This window comes from Pinus tabuliformis, chromosome 6 (genome assembly GCF_031772625.1).
Source record: "Pinus tabuliformis cultivar Carrire ecotype Pingquan chromosome 6, CPIR1, whole genome shotgun sequence".
In the NCBI taxonomy this organism is placed as follows: Eukaryota; Viridiplantae; Streptophyta; class Pinopsida; order Pinales; family Pinaceae; genus Pinus; species Pinus tabuliformis.
In genome coordinates, this window is record NC_142292.1 from 1,991,940,013 (window position 1) to 1,991,955,518 (window position 15,506).

Genomic DNA, 15,506 nt, shown 5'->3' on the forward strand with positions numbered 1-15,506 from the left:
CTAATCCAACTTCAGCATCCTTAACTCTTACCTTGTCATCCATTTACTCTTAAGGAGAAAATTGTCCATCCCACTCACCAAAGCTTATGATTACTCAGAGTGTAATTCTAAAAAAATTGATATAAAAGATAAGAGGTCTTATTTCAAGCCTGCTTACCATGATCATAGGGAAATAGTTTAACTGACATTACCAATACTGCATACCAAAACAGGGTAATGGCTTAGAATTATAAGACAAGGGGTCTCATCACGAGCCAGCTTGTTCGGTTAAATTACTACCAGTGAATGGCATTGTCACTAAGCTGGTCACCAAACCAGGACAATGGCTTTTTATCTTACAAAATAACAGAAAAGTGGAAAAGAAATGCAAAATATGAAAAGCATGTTTTGAATTCATTTTGTTAATCATACTCTGAAATGAGCAGGACAATGGACAATAGCATGGTTAAAAAGGTATCCCTGTCGAAACTATGAACGTTTGCTGGCAGCAGAGGCTCTACCTATGACAAAGGAGTCAATTCTAAAAGCTGATTTGGAAAGGTTTTCTGTTTTATCACCATTAACCAATGAAGGCCAATTTAAAACTTAGAATGTATCTAATTTTAAAACAAGAGAGGAAATTAGCAAAGATAGTTTCATTTTATTTGGAATGCATATATACCTAGTTATATTAGAAATTTCCCCTTTGATGAGAACTCTATTTTGAAAAAGTTTAAGTATTTCCATACTTTTCAGAGATAACTGTTTCTTCCAGCGAATCGCCAATTGTTGTGCTCTACAACAACCCCCCATTTCATACCAATTTTTATTCACAAAACTATAATATGAAATGGGTCCCTTTTTATTTTTAATTGGTATCAACTTTGTATCATTCAAAAAAGGTCCGAAAACAAAATGAAAACATTACAAAAACCTTTTTTTTTACAAACCAATAATATAAATGATTAATCTTTTATCATTGCGATAAAGCAATCGCAAGATCGCATATCGCAATGACAAAGGAGGCATAACTTAAAGGCCCATTTGGTTTTCTCCGACGCGATAACATGCAATAGGCTATCGGATATCGGCAATAATAAGTTCCCATAACAAAAGTGCCTCCCGCTCTGATGCGATGCGATCAAGTGCTTTTCGCTCCGATGCGATGCGATAACGTCCCTTTCGCCCTGATGCGATGCGATATCGCAATCGGCAATCGGGGATATACCATGCATGCTTTCTAAAGTGCCCCAGTTAATACTCCTGATGCGATGCGATGCGATATCGCTATCGGCGATCGGGAATTCCAAAAGGTGTCAATATAAAGATTTAAGTTTTCCCCCGACGCCCGATTGCGATAAAGCCAAAAGCGCAAACTTCAAAAACTGTTAAAGCAGGGATATTACGATTAATTCGTATTAAAGGCCTTATCTTTCAAACAGTGATTCACCTGCGCTCAACCGCCAAAACATCCAAGGCACGCTTAAACAAATCATTCGGCCGATAAGCGATATGATGGGCATTTAAAGGATTGGCAGGTTTTAACGGCCATTTAATGAAATAGTAAATTTAAAAAATCTTCTCATAGATTGTATCTGCGGCCACTTTAAATTAATCCTTCATCGTGCATTGATCAATATATCTCACTCATATTTGGTTTTTGCCACCAATTCTCTGTGTTATGCTTATTTCCACTACTGTTCAGAATTCTTTCGAAGTAATAGATTCAAGCAGAATGGGGAAGAAGTCTAAGAAAATTGCAATCGCTTCCACTGCACCAGCCACAGGACAAGCCGTCACTGATCCAGCAACTAAAAAGAAAGGATTGATTTCTGATACTACATGTTCAGGACTTGGCAAGACCACTTGGCAAAGTACCTATAATTTGATCGAGGCCGAAGAACCAAAGGTGACGGCAGTACAAGCTACAGCAGGTTCCAGTCGAAAATCTGATGGTACTTTAAAAGACTTGGCCGACTCTTCCATTCATCGGATAGCAGCTCAGGAACAAATTCTCCCATATACGGATGTAGTTAAGTGGGCAATTGAGGAAATCCCAATCACAGACAGAACCTTCTGCACCAAATATGGGAGAATCTTCGGTTCATTCAAGGCTAATGATTTGAAGCAAATGTATCATTTACTTGAGCCAGAGAAAAAGTACAACAAGGAATTTCTGGAGAAATTCTGAAATGAGAACGAAACTGAATCCGAACCCATTTGGGAGTGGAGGCAAAATCTGGTGAAACATAAGCATGAAACTTCTGGTAAGTACTCTGTTGATTCTCTATGTTCTCCGTATTGTTATGCTGGGATAATGATGTGTAGATTGTGGGGGTTGCACGATTCCGCTAATTTCACCATTGAAATGGTTCCCTTGATGGAAGCGGCGTGTAATAGTGAGATAATGGATTGGGCAACCATACTGTCAGATAAGCTAGCGACAACAGTTCTTAATTTTAGAACTAAAACTTCTGTCTCCGAAAGGCTTATACCCCCATTCTACTACAGTGCTTATATACTAGATACCCTGTGTTTTAATTCTGAGTTTCCTGTACTCGGCTGGAGGTGGACTACACAAGACCCCATGCCAATTCACATATACCATCAGAAATTGTGGAAGACTGCCTATAAGCACCATTTATACCAAGTTTGCAACGGCTTCATGTTATCCATTCATTATTCTATTTTTAATAAACTTACTCCCAAAATTTCTTACCAAGTAGGGATTGATTTGACATTAATAGGAAGATGGTTCGAAGAGGAGAAATTTACTTATGTAAGAATTTTCGGCAGCCAAGCCGAACCTCATGTCCTTCCTTTGTACATACCTGATAAACTGCTGGCAAGGGAGATAGCCTATCAGATTATTGCCGAAGGAGTTACACAAACTCTGAAGAAAAATAAGAAGCAGGTCTGGCCCTCCTTTCCTCTAACATGTGGTGTCTACACTTTGCATGATTTCAAACATGCAGAAAAAGAAGCTACGAAGATGAAGTCATTAAATCTAGCGACTCTCCCTAACAGGAGATTTGATCCCAACAAGGTCGCCTATAATGCACTCGAACAGGCCAAATTGACAAAGTTTGATCATATAGAAGATAAGTTTGATGACATGATCTCCTCAGCTGAATCAATGTATCAAGTTAGATCGCTGGCCATAATGGAATACAAAGATGAAGGGTAGTTGAATTCAACAGACTTAGAGAACAGAGGTTGCAAACTCTGCCTCTAGATCTGTTGGCAACAACCCCAGCAACAGGACCAAGCGAGCCTGAACAGCAACATCCTAAGGAACCTCCAGTTACAACAGAAGAACAGGAGAAAGTGCAAGAGAAAACCCAGACTAAAGAGCAGGAACAGAGCAACATAGAGGTAAATGTAGATACTCAAATTGATCCCAAATTGCTCCAGGAATGGCAGCAATTTGATTCAATTATCAGTAGTCTTGAATGCTCAAAGGACACCGAAACTTCAAAACAGACAGATACATAGGAGACCACTTCAAAACAGGTTCCAAGTGGAACCAGCGGCCTACCCAGTTCGAAGGAAGTAGAAATAATCCCAAAGGATCCCTCCGATCAAATTATCTTGCAAATAGAAGAAATTCCTCCCTTGGATGTCTTCTATAGCCCGAGACACAAAGCTGTGGTAAAACGATAGAGGAAGAGGACAAGGACTGATCAAACTTCCCTATTCCCAGAACAAACGGTCACCGGCAATGTGGTTTGGAAGGAGGAATTTGACCCCTCTGATGACCTAACAAAACTATCACAATATGCTGGAGCCTATTCGGCAGCAACAATAGATAAGGCATCAGAGGTGAGTCTTTTATTAAAAACAAAAGACTGTTGGAAATAATACTGAGAGGGGGGGTGAATCAGTATTATCTAGCAATTTACCAAATCTTCCTTATTTGATTCTTTTGAAATATTCTTGTATATCAGTACCATAAAACAATGAGCATGAATAAAGAAAATAGACAGTCACACCAAAGAACACAAGATGTAAGGTGGAAACCCAATGCGGGAGAAAAACCACCTGCTGCAATATGTCTCTATCTTCTTTCAAGAAATTCTTTTTACAATGATTTTGTACTGGTGCAATCCTTTACCAGCACGCAGGCTGCAACCTGCAGAGAGCTACAACTCTCTCTCGTTTTCCAGACTCTCCTGGAAGGGAGCTACAACCCCCTACTTCTTTTCATGAAGAATCAATAGATCAACAAGTATACAACAGATACAGTCTACGACAGATATCAGATCAGTAATTACAGAAACAACCCAGAACACCTTATGAACAGAAATATACAGTCAACAGATCATCTTAAGACAGGGACGCATATTTTCTTTCTGTGGCCTGCGACTGGACGCAGTGTACCTTATGCTGTTCTGCGTGCAGACGCACTGTTCCTCTTTGATTTTCTGCGACCGACGCACACAGAAACACTATCGCGCCGCGTCTTTCGCTTCAGAGACGCACCCAATACCACAGTCGCGCCGCGCCCTTTGCCTCAGAGACGCACCTGAGCCTTTACTGTACTGCGTCCCGGCGCACTTTCCCTTCACTGAATCTGCGTCCCTTCAGATATAGAAGATAAGAGGACTTCAGAACCAACCCAAACACTCAGATCCACAGATCTGATCATGCGCCATATAGATCGTAGTCCATTAGAAGATTCGCCCTTATAGATTTGGACTAGATCTCACCAAGAGATATTCAACCAAGATGATGCTTAATCCAAATGAACTCCTTTGCTTTATATAGGCAAGCTTCTCCCCAAAGCGTGGAACAATACCACGAGCCGACACCATAGAAACACAAAAACCGTCGGCTAGATACCACACAAGAAACCCCCACGTGCTTTTCTCTGCCTTGAAATGTGTGCACTGGGCGGACGCACCTCCTGAACGGCTGGCCTGCGTCCCTGGACGCGGGTTCTGTATGGTATACCTGCGGGGACGCACTTGCTGAACATATTTCCTGCGTCCTTCTTGATTTACCACCTGAATGAGTTTGCCATCAAGGACAACACCTGAATCATAATGCCAACAAACTCCCCCTTTGGACTTGATGGCAACCACATAATCTTCAGCGTCATCATTCTCCCCCTTTGACATCAAGGGCAAAGGGTATGCTCCCCCTATGCTCATGCTTCTCCAGATCTGTAACCAGAAATCCATCATGAAGGAGACAGAGACATATTGCAGCTATTTCCAAGATCTCCTTCTCCATAATGCCAACAATGCATTATGTGCTCCCCCTGAGCCTATACCATCAATAGGAAGATGATCAACAGTGAGATGATGCATCAACAACCCCCAGCTTTTGCCTGAGGTATTCAAAAGTGTCCCTAGGCAACGGTTTGGTGAAAATATCAGCAACTTGTTCCTTAGAAGGAACATACTCCAACTTGACCTTCTGTTCAAGTACTTGTTCCCGGAGAAAATGGTACTTGATTGGTATGTGCTTGGTTTTTGAATGCATAACCGGATTCTTTGAGATGCTGATTGCACTTGTGTTGTCACATAAGATAGGAATAGGAGGTGTACAAGTGATTTGATAATCCTGCAAAGTCTGCATCATCCAAAGAAGTTGGGTGCAACAAGATGCGGCAGCAACATATTCCGCTTCAGCTGTAGACAAGGCAATTGAACTCTGTTTCTTGCTGAACCAAGATACCAGTCTGGAACCCATAAAGAATGCACCACCACTTGTGCTTTTCCTGTCATCCACGCTTCCGGCCCAATCTGCATCTGTATAAGCATGAAGAGTGAGATCTGTATCTCTAGGATACCATAGGCCATAATTTTGAGTCCCTTGAAGATATTTGAAGATTCTCTTCACTGCTTGAAGATGAGTCTCCTTTGGATTTGCCTGAAATCTTCCAACTATTCCAACTGCATGCATGATGTCTGGTCGGGTACCTGTCAAATATAGTAGACTTCCAATCATAGATCTGTAGGTTGGTTGATGTACTGCTGCAGATTCATCATTTGCACTGAGACTACATCCTGTGACCATGGGTGTACATACTGGTTTTGCATCTTCCATGCCATATTTCTTCAAAATCTGCTTGAGATACTTGGTTTGAGATAAAACGATTCCTCCTTTCTTTTGTTGGATTTGCAAGCCAAGGAAGTATGTCAGTTCTCCTAGCAAGGACATCTCAAATTCTTTCTGCATGACCGAGGCAAAGCTTTGACTCATAGCTTCTTCATTACTGCCAAAAATAATGTCATCTACATACACAACAAGTATTAGTAATTTGTCATTTTCAACTTTTATATAAAGATTGCTATCTGCTGAACCTTTTGAAAAACCTTGTTGATGAAGATATTTGTCCAACCGGTAGTACCAAGCCCTTGGAGCTTGTTTGAGACCACAGAGAGCCTTTTTTAATCGGCATACAAGATTTGGATCGTTTCCAAGAATGAAACCATCTGGCTGTTCAATGTACACTTCTTCATCCAAGTCTCCATTCAGAAAGGCTGATTTCACATCCATTTGAAATACTTTGAAGTTCTGACAACTTGAGAGAGCAAGAAACATTCGAATGGCCTCAAGTCTTGCAACAGGAGCAAAAGTTTCTTCAAAGTCTATTCCTTCTTGCTGTGCATACCCTTTACAAACAAGTCTGGCTTTGTTTCTAATTACTTCTCCATTTTCATTTAATTTATTTTTGAAAACCCATTTTGTTCCGATAACATTCTTATCCTTTGGTCTAGGAACCAGCTCCCAAGTGTTGTTCTTTTCGATTTGCTCAAGTTCTTCATCCATTGCTTTCACCCAACATTCATCTTTGCAAGCCTCTTTCACATTTTGTGGTTCAGTAGAGGAGAGTAATGCCAAATAACTTGAAGCTTCTGCAACTGTTCTTCTAGTTTGTATACCTGCTTCTTTTTGTCCCATGATCTGAGATTCTGGATGGTTCTTTTGAACATATCTGGATGGAGTCTTTTCTTCTATTCTTGTTCTTTCTTCTGCTTCTTCGTGAGGTCCGTCTTGAGATTGTTCTTGCGGTTCTTCTTCTTCATCATTCTGTCTTTGAGGGTAGCTTTCATCTTCTTCAATGTCTTCACGATGTATTTGCCTAGGAATGTATCCTTTCTCATCAACCACTACATCAATGCTGTCAACAATTCTGCCAAGTCTTTTATTGTAGCATTTGTATGCTTTGCTATGTGGAGAGTAGCCAAGAAGAATTCCTTCATCTGCTCTAGGATCAAGTTTGCCAAGCTGCTCCTCAGTATTCTTGATATAGCATTTGCTCCCAAAGATTTTGAAGTGCTTTACCGAAGGAGTTTTACCACTCCAGAGCTCATGAGGAGTTTGAGTGCTGTTCACTCGGACATTTGTCTTGTTGAGAATAATAACTGCCGCATGTGCAGCTTCACCCCAGAAGGTTGCAGGAGTTCCTGATTCATCAAGCATAGCACGAGCCATTTGCTGAATTGTTCTGTTCATTCTTTCCACTACTCCATTTTGCTGAGGAGTTCTAGCTGTAGAAAATTCTCTCCTTATCCCATGTTCATCACAGAAATCGAAAAATTCATTTGAAGTAAATTCTCCACCTCTGTCGGATCTGAGGCACTTAATTTTGTGACCTGATTCATTTTCAACCAAAGCTTTGAAGGATTTGAATTTTTCGAAGGCTTCATCTTTGTGCTTCATAAGTCCTAACCAAACAAACCTGGAGAAATCGTCAATAAATAATATCAAGTATTCCTCTCCTCTAGGTGTTCTTTTTCTGAATGGTCCACATACATCTGTATGTACTAGCTCAAGAGGCATGCTGGCTGATCCTTCTTTCTCTGGAAAGTTAGTTCTGGTTTGTTTTCCAAACTGACATGATCTGCATATGGTGTTGTCAGGAATTTTGATATCTGGAAGATCGCGAACTGCCTGATATTTGCAAGCTTTCCTTATTTGTGAGAAGCTTAGATGTCCCAACCTTCGATGCCATAACCAGTGCTCTTCATCCTTGCTTAGATAGCATTGTTGTTGTCCTTCATCAAATATGTATAGATTATTTGGAGTTCTTTTTCCTTTGAGAACTGTTTTACCTGTATCAAGATCACGAACAAGACATCCATTTGATCTGAATATAACCTCGGTTCTTTGATCACACATTTGGCTTACACTTAGAAGATTATGCTTTAGTCCATCAACAAACAAAACATTTCCAGCCTTAACATCTTCTTTTAAAGGAGCAATACCTTTTCCTTTTATAGTTGCAGGAGTATCATTTCCAAAAGAGACTTTCTTTCCCTTTTCTAAATTAGAATAAGATTCAAGTTTTTCTTTATCACCTGTCATATGCTTTGAACATCCACTGTCAATGTACCATAGATTTTCTTGTCCTTCTGCATAGAATGCTATCCCACATCTTTCTGTTTGAGGTTCCTTTATTTTCCATGTTTTGGTGCCTGAGGCTTGTTCTTTTTTTTTGTTCTTGTACCTTTCTTTCCGGAAACCTGCTTCTGCATTCAAAGTCTTCATGTCCAAAATTATTGCAAATAGAGCATTCAACTTCATTTTCAAGAGCTGAAAAGTTGTTATAGGTCCTTTTTGTAATCCCTGTCATACTTCTTTGTTTTTGAGCTTCCCTAGTCATGATTGTTTTATACGCAACACATTGAGCTGCTTTGTGACCAAAGTTATGGCAAGAAAAGCATTGTCCATTGAAGAAGCTTCTGCGATTATTGAATCTACCAGCCAACTGATTGTAATTTCTATTTTCATCTATTCTTGAACCAAATTGGGAAGATTTTACCTGTGGCTGGTTGTGGCTTTTGTTCACCCTTAAGCTGGATTGCTCCTGATAGTTTCTGTTTGACGTTTGTCCCTGCTTTACCTGATGATCTTCCTTGTGCTCTTGCTCATTTCTTCTTGCTGCATCAAGATAGCTTTTTGAAGTGGATGCTTGAGAAGTTTCTCCATTATAGCCCAGACCTGTCTTATTTAGTGGAGACCGCTGCACACTGATAATCTCATTCAAAGTTTCAGATCCTTTGACAAACTTGAGATTGATAGTTTTTGTTTTCTCAATTTCTTTTCTAAGACCAACAATTTCACCTTCTAATTTTTCAAGATGTTTTTCCTTTTCATCAATTTGAAATTGTAGAGTATCAATAATCATGTTCTTTTCTTCTATACATCTCTTGAGTCTAGTAATTTCATCATAAAGGTTATCTACATCTACAGCATCCTCATAATCATCATCTTCAAATGCCATTAACAATCTGTATTTGTTACCTTGTTCATCTTCATCACTGTTTGATAAGCCATCACTATCTTCGTGGGTGTAGTAGCTTTTCTTATTTGCACTCTGTTTCTTGTTCCATCTAACTGGTTCCTTTCCTTTATCCTTATAAGAGCATTTTGCAGCATAATGACCTACTCTTCCACAAGCAAAGCATTTGAAAGGTAGCTTACCTCTGAACCTTCCAGAACCCCTTTGAAGATTTCTGACAAAATTTGATTCTTCTTCCTCTTCTTCTGGAACATGACTTGCTTCATAGTGATCTTCTTTGCCTGATGCTTTAAAAGCAGCTTCCCTTCTGTCTGATGGACCTCCCTTTCTCATTTCATAAGCAGTTAGAATTCCATGTAGCTGAGACATAGTGAGAACACGGAGATTTTCCTTTTCCTCTACTGCAGATACTTTAGATTCAAACTTGGGGGATAAAGATCTTAGAATCTTTTGAACTACTATAGTCTCTTTTATTTCTTCACCCAAATTTTTCATACAATTAACAATCTCATCTACCCGAAGAAAATAATTAGCCACACTTTCATCATTATACATCTTGAGAGTCTCATATTGAATCCTGAGAGTTTGAAGTTTAGCTTCTTTTACCTGTTCATCTCCTTCATAGCTAGTGATCATTTTGTCCCATATCTCTTTTGCTGATTTGAAGTGCATGACCTTCATGAACTCTGTTTGGGATATACTTCCTAATAGAGTACTGACTGCTTTTGCATTTGTTTCATACTGCTTTTTCTCAGCTGGATCTGTAGGAGTAGCTGAAGGAAAGGCATAGCCTGATTCTACAATGTTCCAAACTTCTGTACCAAGAGATTGAAGATATGCAGTAACTCTTACCTTCCAATAATTGAAGTTTGTCCCATCGAAGACGGGTGGCCTGATTGATGCTTCTCTCTCGTAGTTGCTCATGATGAACGATCTACCTTCAAGCGATCAAGCTTTTCAGAAGGACCTGCTCTGATACCAATTGTTGGAAATAATACTGAGAAGGGGGGTGAATCAGTATTATCTAGCAATTTACCAAATCTTCCTTATTTGATTCTTTTGAAATATTCTTGTATATCAGTACCATAAAACAATGAGCATGAATAAAGAAAATAGACAGTCACACCAAAGAACACAAGATGTAAGGTGGAAACCCAATGCGGGAGAAAAACCACCTGCTGCAATATGTCTCTATCTTCTTTCAAGAAATTCTTTTTACAATGATTTTGTACTGGTGCAGTCCTTTACCAGCACGCAGGCTGCAACCTGCAGAGAGCTACAACTCTCTCTCGTTTTCCAGACTCTCCTGGAAGGGAGCTACAACCCCCTACTTCTTTTCATGAAGAATCAATAGATCAACAAGTATACAACAGATACAGTCTACGACAGATATCAGATCAGTAATTACAGAAACAACCCAGAACACCTTATGAACAGAAATATACAGTCAACAGATCATCTTAAGACAGGGACGCATATTTTCTTTCTGTGGCCTGCGACTGGACGCAGTGTACCTTATGCTGTTCTGCGTGCAGACGCACTGTTCCTCTTTGCTTTTCTGCGACCGACGCACACAGAAACACTATCGCGCCGCGTCTTTCGCTTCAGAGACGCACCCAATACCACAGTCGCGCCGCGCCCTTTGCCTCAGAGACGCACCTGAGCCTTTACTGTACTGCGTCCCGGCGCACTTTCCCTTCACTGAATCTGCGTCCCTTCAGATATAGAAGATAAGAGGACTTCAGAACCAACCCAAACACTCAGATCCACAGATCTGATCATGCGCCATATAGATCGTAGTCCATTAGAAGATTCGCCCTTATAGATTTGGACTAGATCTCACCAAGAGATATTCAACCAAGATGATGCTTAATCCAAATGAACTCCTTTGCTTTATATAGGCAAGCTTCTCCCCAAAGCGTGGAACAATACCACGAGCCGACACCATAGAAACACAAAAACCGTCAGCTAGATACCACACAAGAAACCCCCACGTGCTTTTCTCTGCCTTGAAATGTGTGCACTGGGCGGACGCACCTCCTGAACGGCTGGCCTGCGTCCCTGGACGCGGGTTCTGTATGGTATACCTGTGGGGACGCACTTGCTGAACATATTTCCTGCGTCCTTCTTGATTTACCACCTGAATGAGTTTGCCATCAAGGACAACACCTGAATCATAATGCCAACAAAGACCAGGAGATCTTTTTATTGCAAGCACAACTAACAGAAGCACGACAAAAGGCAGAGCAGGCAGAACAGCAATTGTTGACACAACAGCAAATAAATAATCAATTAACTCAACAATTGCAGGAAGAGAAACAGAGAATTGATCACAGCGCAGTCCAGAAGCAGAAAGAGTTGTCTGAGGCATTGGCACAACTAAGGGCAGCAAATGAACAAATGCTGAAGTTAAAAGATGAACAGATTGCTCAACTATCAGCCCAACTAGAGAAGACAAAGGATCTTCCACAGATAGCCGAATTCAAATCGGAGGCATTACAGTTAAATAAGGCATTAATAACACAGATCAAGCTTTTATGCCAACAAATCGCCCAGGCGGAACCATTATGCGATTTAACGACATCAATAAGTAAACAATCAGAAAAAGCTGGAACAGACTTGGATCAAGCTGATGAAACATTAACTGAGTTTCTTGAGTGGCAAGATACCGATCAGGGACAGGTGACAAATTTACCAAGGATTTTAGAATCACATAAAGAAATATTATTTACAGAATGGCAGTCCCAGTTAATGAAAGCAGAGAGGGAAATTTCAAGATGCAAATCAACCACAAGTAATTTGGTTGAATTGGTTAATAATACTCTCTACTTGTCTAACATGATTTCCCAATGCACTCTAGGTAAATTGACAGTGGCGAAAACATTGGAGCAGTCATGTTATCCGGATCTAGAGAAAAATGGGAGATTAATTGCTGGAATTAACAGTTTAACATGGGACGCCTATTGGTTCTTCTTAGTAAAACCGCATACTCAAAGAGCCGCCCTCAAATGCCTTATAGATGCAATCGGGTATATTATTCCCGATATTCAGGATGCCACATATGCCGCCCAGCTCAACTCCCGCCTCAACAGACCTCCCGAAGTGGAGCCAATGCTTGCAATAAGTCAGCTCAGGTTTAAAGGCAAACAGCCTACATGATGATTCATGCCGCCGACTGCCAGAATACTGAGAAGGAGATATTCAAGATCATGCGATACCAATTAAGTAGGATTTCAGTTTCATAGATAGTTAGTTTAATTCAGTATTTATAGACCCTTTCATTGTTTTGGAAAGGGTCGTAAAGTTTTGTACTTGACTCAAAGCCTGAAGTTGCACTACTGTACTTCAAGCATATTCTTTTATAAAACTAGACCAATTATTCTAATTTTGGCAAGGAAGCTTTTATGCAAATGTGCACCATTGTCTTTGTTTGAAAGTATGTCTGCGTTGAAAGAAGAATCTCAAATAGCGATTGATATCGGGAGTGACTAGCAGCTCATATGGTACTATTATCTATGTCTGAATTCATTCCTTTTATATGAATTTTCGTTTGATCGCCTTTGCTATTATCGGATATATGTATGTGTTTTAACAAGCATTTCTTTATTTCCTCCACTATTGGATGTTTATGGTGATGCTTTTCTTTTGATCATATATATATTGATGATATAAATGATAAGTGTAGCAATATTGCATTAATCACTTTGTTTAACTATTTGAGCAGAGTAATCCTTAAATGAATAAATGTCCATGTTTAATGGATGAAGTCATCTATATGCCTGTCATTAAACATAGATCATCAAGCGCTATACTTCAAAGTACAATAGTTCCCGGGATTAGTAGTAGATCTTTTATTTTGTTGATAGATTAAGTTATTCGCCTATCATTAGATTAGACAATCAATCATTCATCCATCCCGTTTATTCATTACTAGGAAACTGGTCCCATTATCCCTAGTCGGAGCCACCATTCCAAACGGAAAAGGAGCTGTATTAAGGTCCGGACCGGGTGGTTATCCCCCAATGTTGATACAACGATTTTCGGGGCATCAACAGGGCTCAACACTAAATAGAAAACAATACCTGCATTATATTACATATTTACTTGTGTTATTAAATAGACTATAATACTTGTAGTAATTGAAGATTTATTTGTGTTATTCGATTAACTGCAGTACCTGTATTAGGCGATATTTACTCATATTGTTGGCAGATAATGGTACCCATATTATATTTGGCTTAAAGCCTTAATTAGCGCTCTGCTATTTCTACTATTTCACCTCCTCCCTCTTCCATATTTTTGCGAGAACATCGTTGCTTAGTGTAGGTTTTAACCCCATACAATAATTACTTGCATACGAATTCTAAAACACATAAAATAAACAATGCGAGAGCATAACACATAAAACACATATACACAGAGATTTTCCCATGGATCCCAAAACCAGGACTACCAACTTGAATTTTCATTATGTTACTTTCCATGTTATAATACATATTTATACATGTCGAAACATCCAATACCATGGACTAAAAACCATTGCATCCAAAACCATGGACCGAAAACCATCGCGTCCAAAAAGATGTGCGAAAATCATGCACAAAACCATAGGTGGGTCTGCCCAACCTAACATAGGTTCCAAAACCAAAGCTTTCTGGGGTGCTACCCCAGACCCCATAGAGTGGGGTTACCTGCACCCTTCAAACCCCCTGTGACCCCCTCGCTACGCAATCGGCGCAACGAAGGGGGGGCTCCGCCCCCCCCTCTAACCCCCAATTAACTACGTAAGCTAGTCATGGAAAGAATATAACACAACCCAACATTCTCCCACTTGTTGTTTTCTTTCCATAGGGGGCCATAAGAGAGCTTAGTCATTTATCTAGCCCTGCAACACCCATTGTTTCTCTACACTAAGATAACTTCTCAGAGCTCACAAATTTTTCAATGCATCTGCAGTATTCTTCAAAGTGTCCACCTTTACCAGCAACACCTTTTTGTCTTCTATCAAATCCCTCATAGTCTATCCTTATAGCTCCTTGTACTAACCCCATACTTGAACAAAATCTCTGCAACCAAATTGCTTCCTTGCTTGCATGAGTGGCTACCATGTATTCTGCCTCTGTAGTTGATAGTGCCACTACAAATTGTTTCTTACTCATCCAATTGGCTGCACCTCCAAATGGGTTAAACACATACCCACTTGTAGATCTTCTTTGATCCAGATCTCCAGTCCAGTCTACATCAACAAAGCCATGAATATCCAACACTCTGTCCAATCCTAGTCTTCCTTGGTAGCACAAACCATAATTACTAGTGCCATGCAAATACCTGAAAACCCGCTTCACTGTTTTCCAATGCTACTTTCCTGGTTTTGACATAAATCTGCTCAATACTGCCACTGCATGTGTAATGTCTGGTCTAGTATAGACCATTGCATACATCAGGCTACTGACTGCACTTGCACATGGAACATGGGACATGTCCTCTTCCTCTTCTTGTGTCTTGGGACACTGTTCAACAGATAACTTTACACCTACAGGAATAGAAACCTTCACCGGTTTACTATCCTGCATATTAAATCTTTGTAGTATTGTCTCGACATACTTCCTCTGGTTTAACCAGAGCTTCTTCTTTTCCCGATATCTTTTAATTTCCATGCCCAAAATATAGTTTGCAGGACCAAGATATTTCATGTCGAATTTGGAGGACAATTGGGTCTTCAAATCCTAGATAATTTCTTTGTCATTTCCAACCAGCGACATATCATCCACATACAAGACCAAATAAATAACACGGTCACCAATTAATTTAAAATAAACACAATGATCTTCTTTGCTTCTAGTGAAGCCAAGTCCCAGTATAAATGTGTCAAATTTCTGACACCACATCCTTGGTGACTATTTTAACCCATATAAAGACTTCTTTAACTTGCATACCAGTTCTTTCTTACCCTTCATCGCAAAGCCTTCAGGTTGCTTCATGTAGATTTCCTCTGATCCTCGTGAAGAAATGATGTCTTCACATCCATCTGTTATACCTCAAAATCAAAAGCAGTAAGAACAGATAAAAGTAATCTAATAGAAGTTATCTTGGCAATAGGAGAAAAAATATCACCAAAATCAATTCTTGGCACCTAGGAATAGCCTTTTTCTACCAACCAAGCTTTGTATTTCTCCACCTTTCCTTTGCATTTGTCTTCTTCTTGAACACCCATTTGCTGCCAATGGGTTTCATTCCAGCTGGCAACATCCTAAGCCTCATTTTTGTGCAA

The 15,506-nt window shown here is 39.9% G+C and overlaps 1 pseudogene; it reads right to left on the reverse strand.

Annotated features, from left to right (window-relative positions):
• Positions 1–15,506, reverse strand: part of LOC149267223 (kinesin-like protein KIN-14F) — a 299,154-nt pseudogene that overhangs the window by 222,957 nt on the left and 60,691 nt on the right.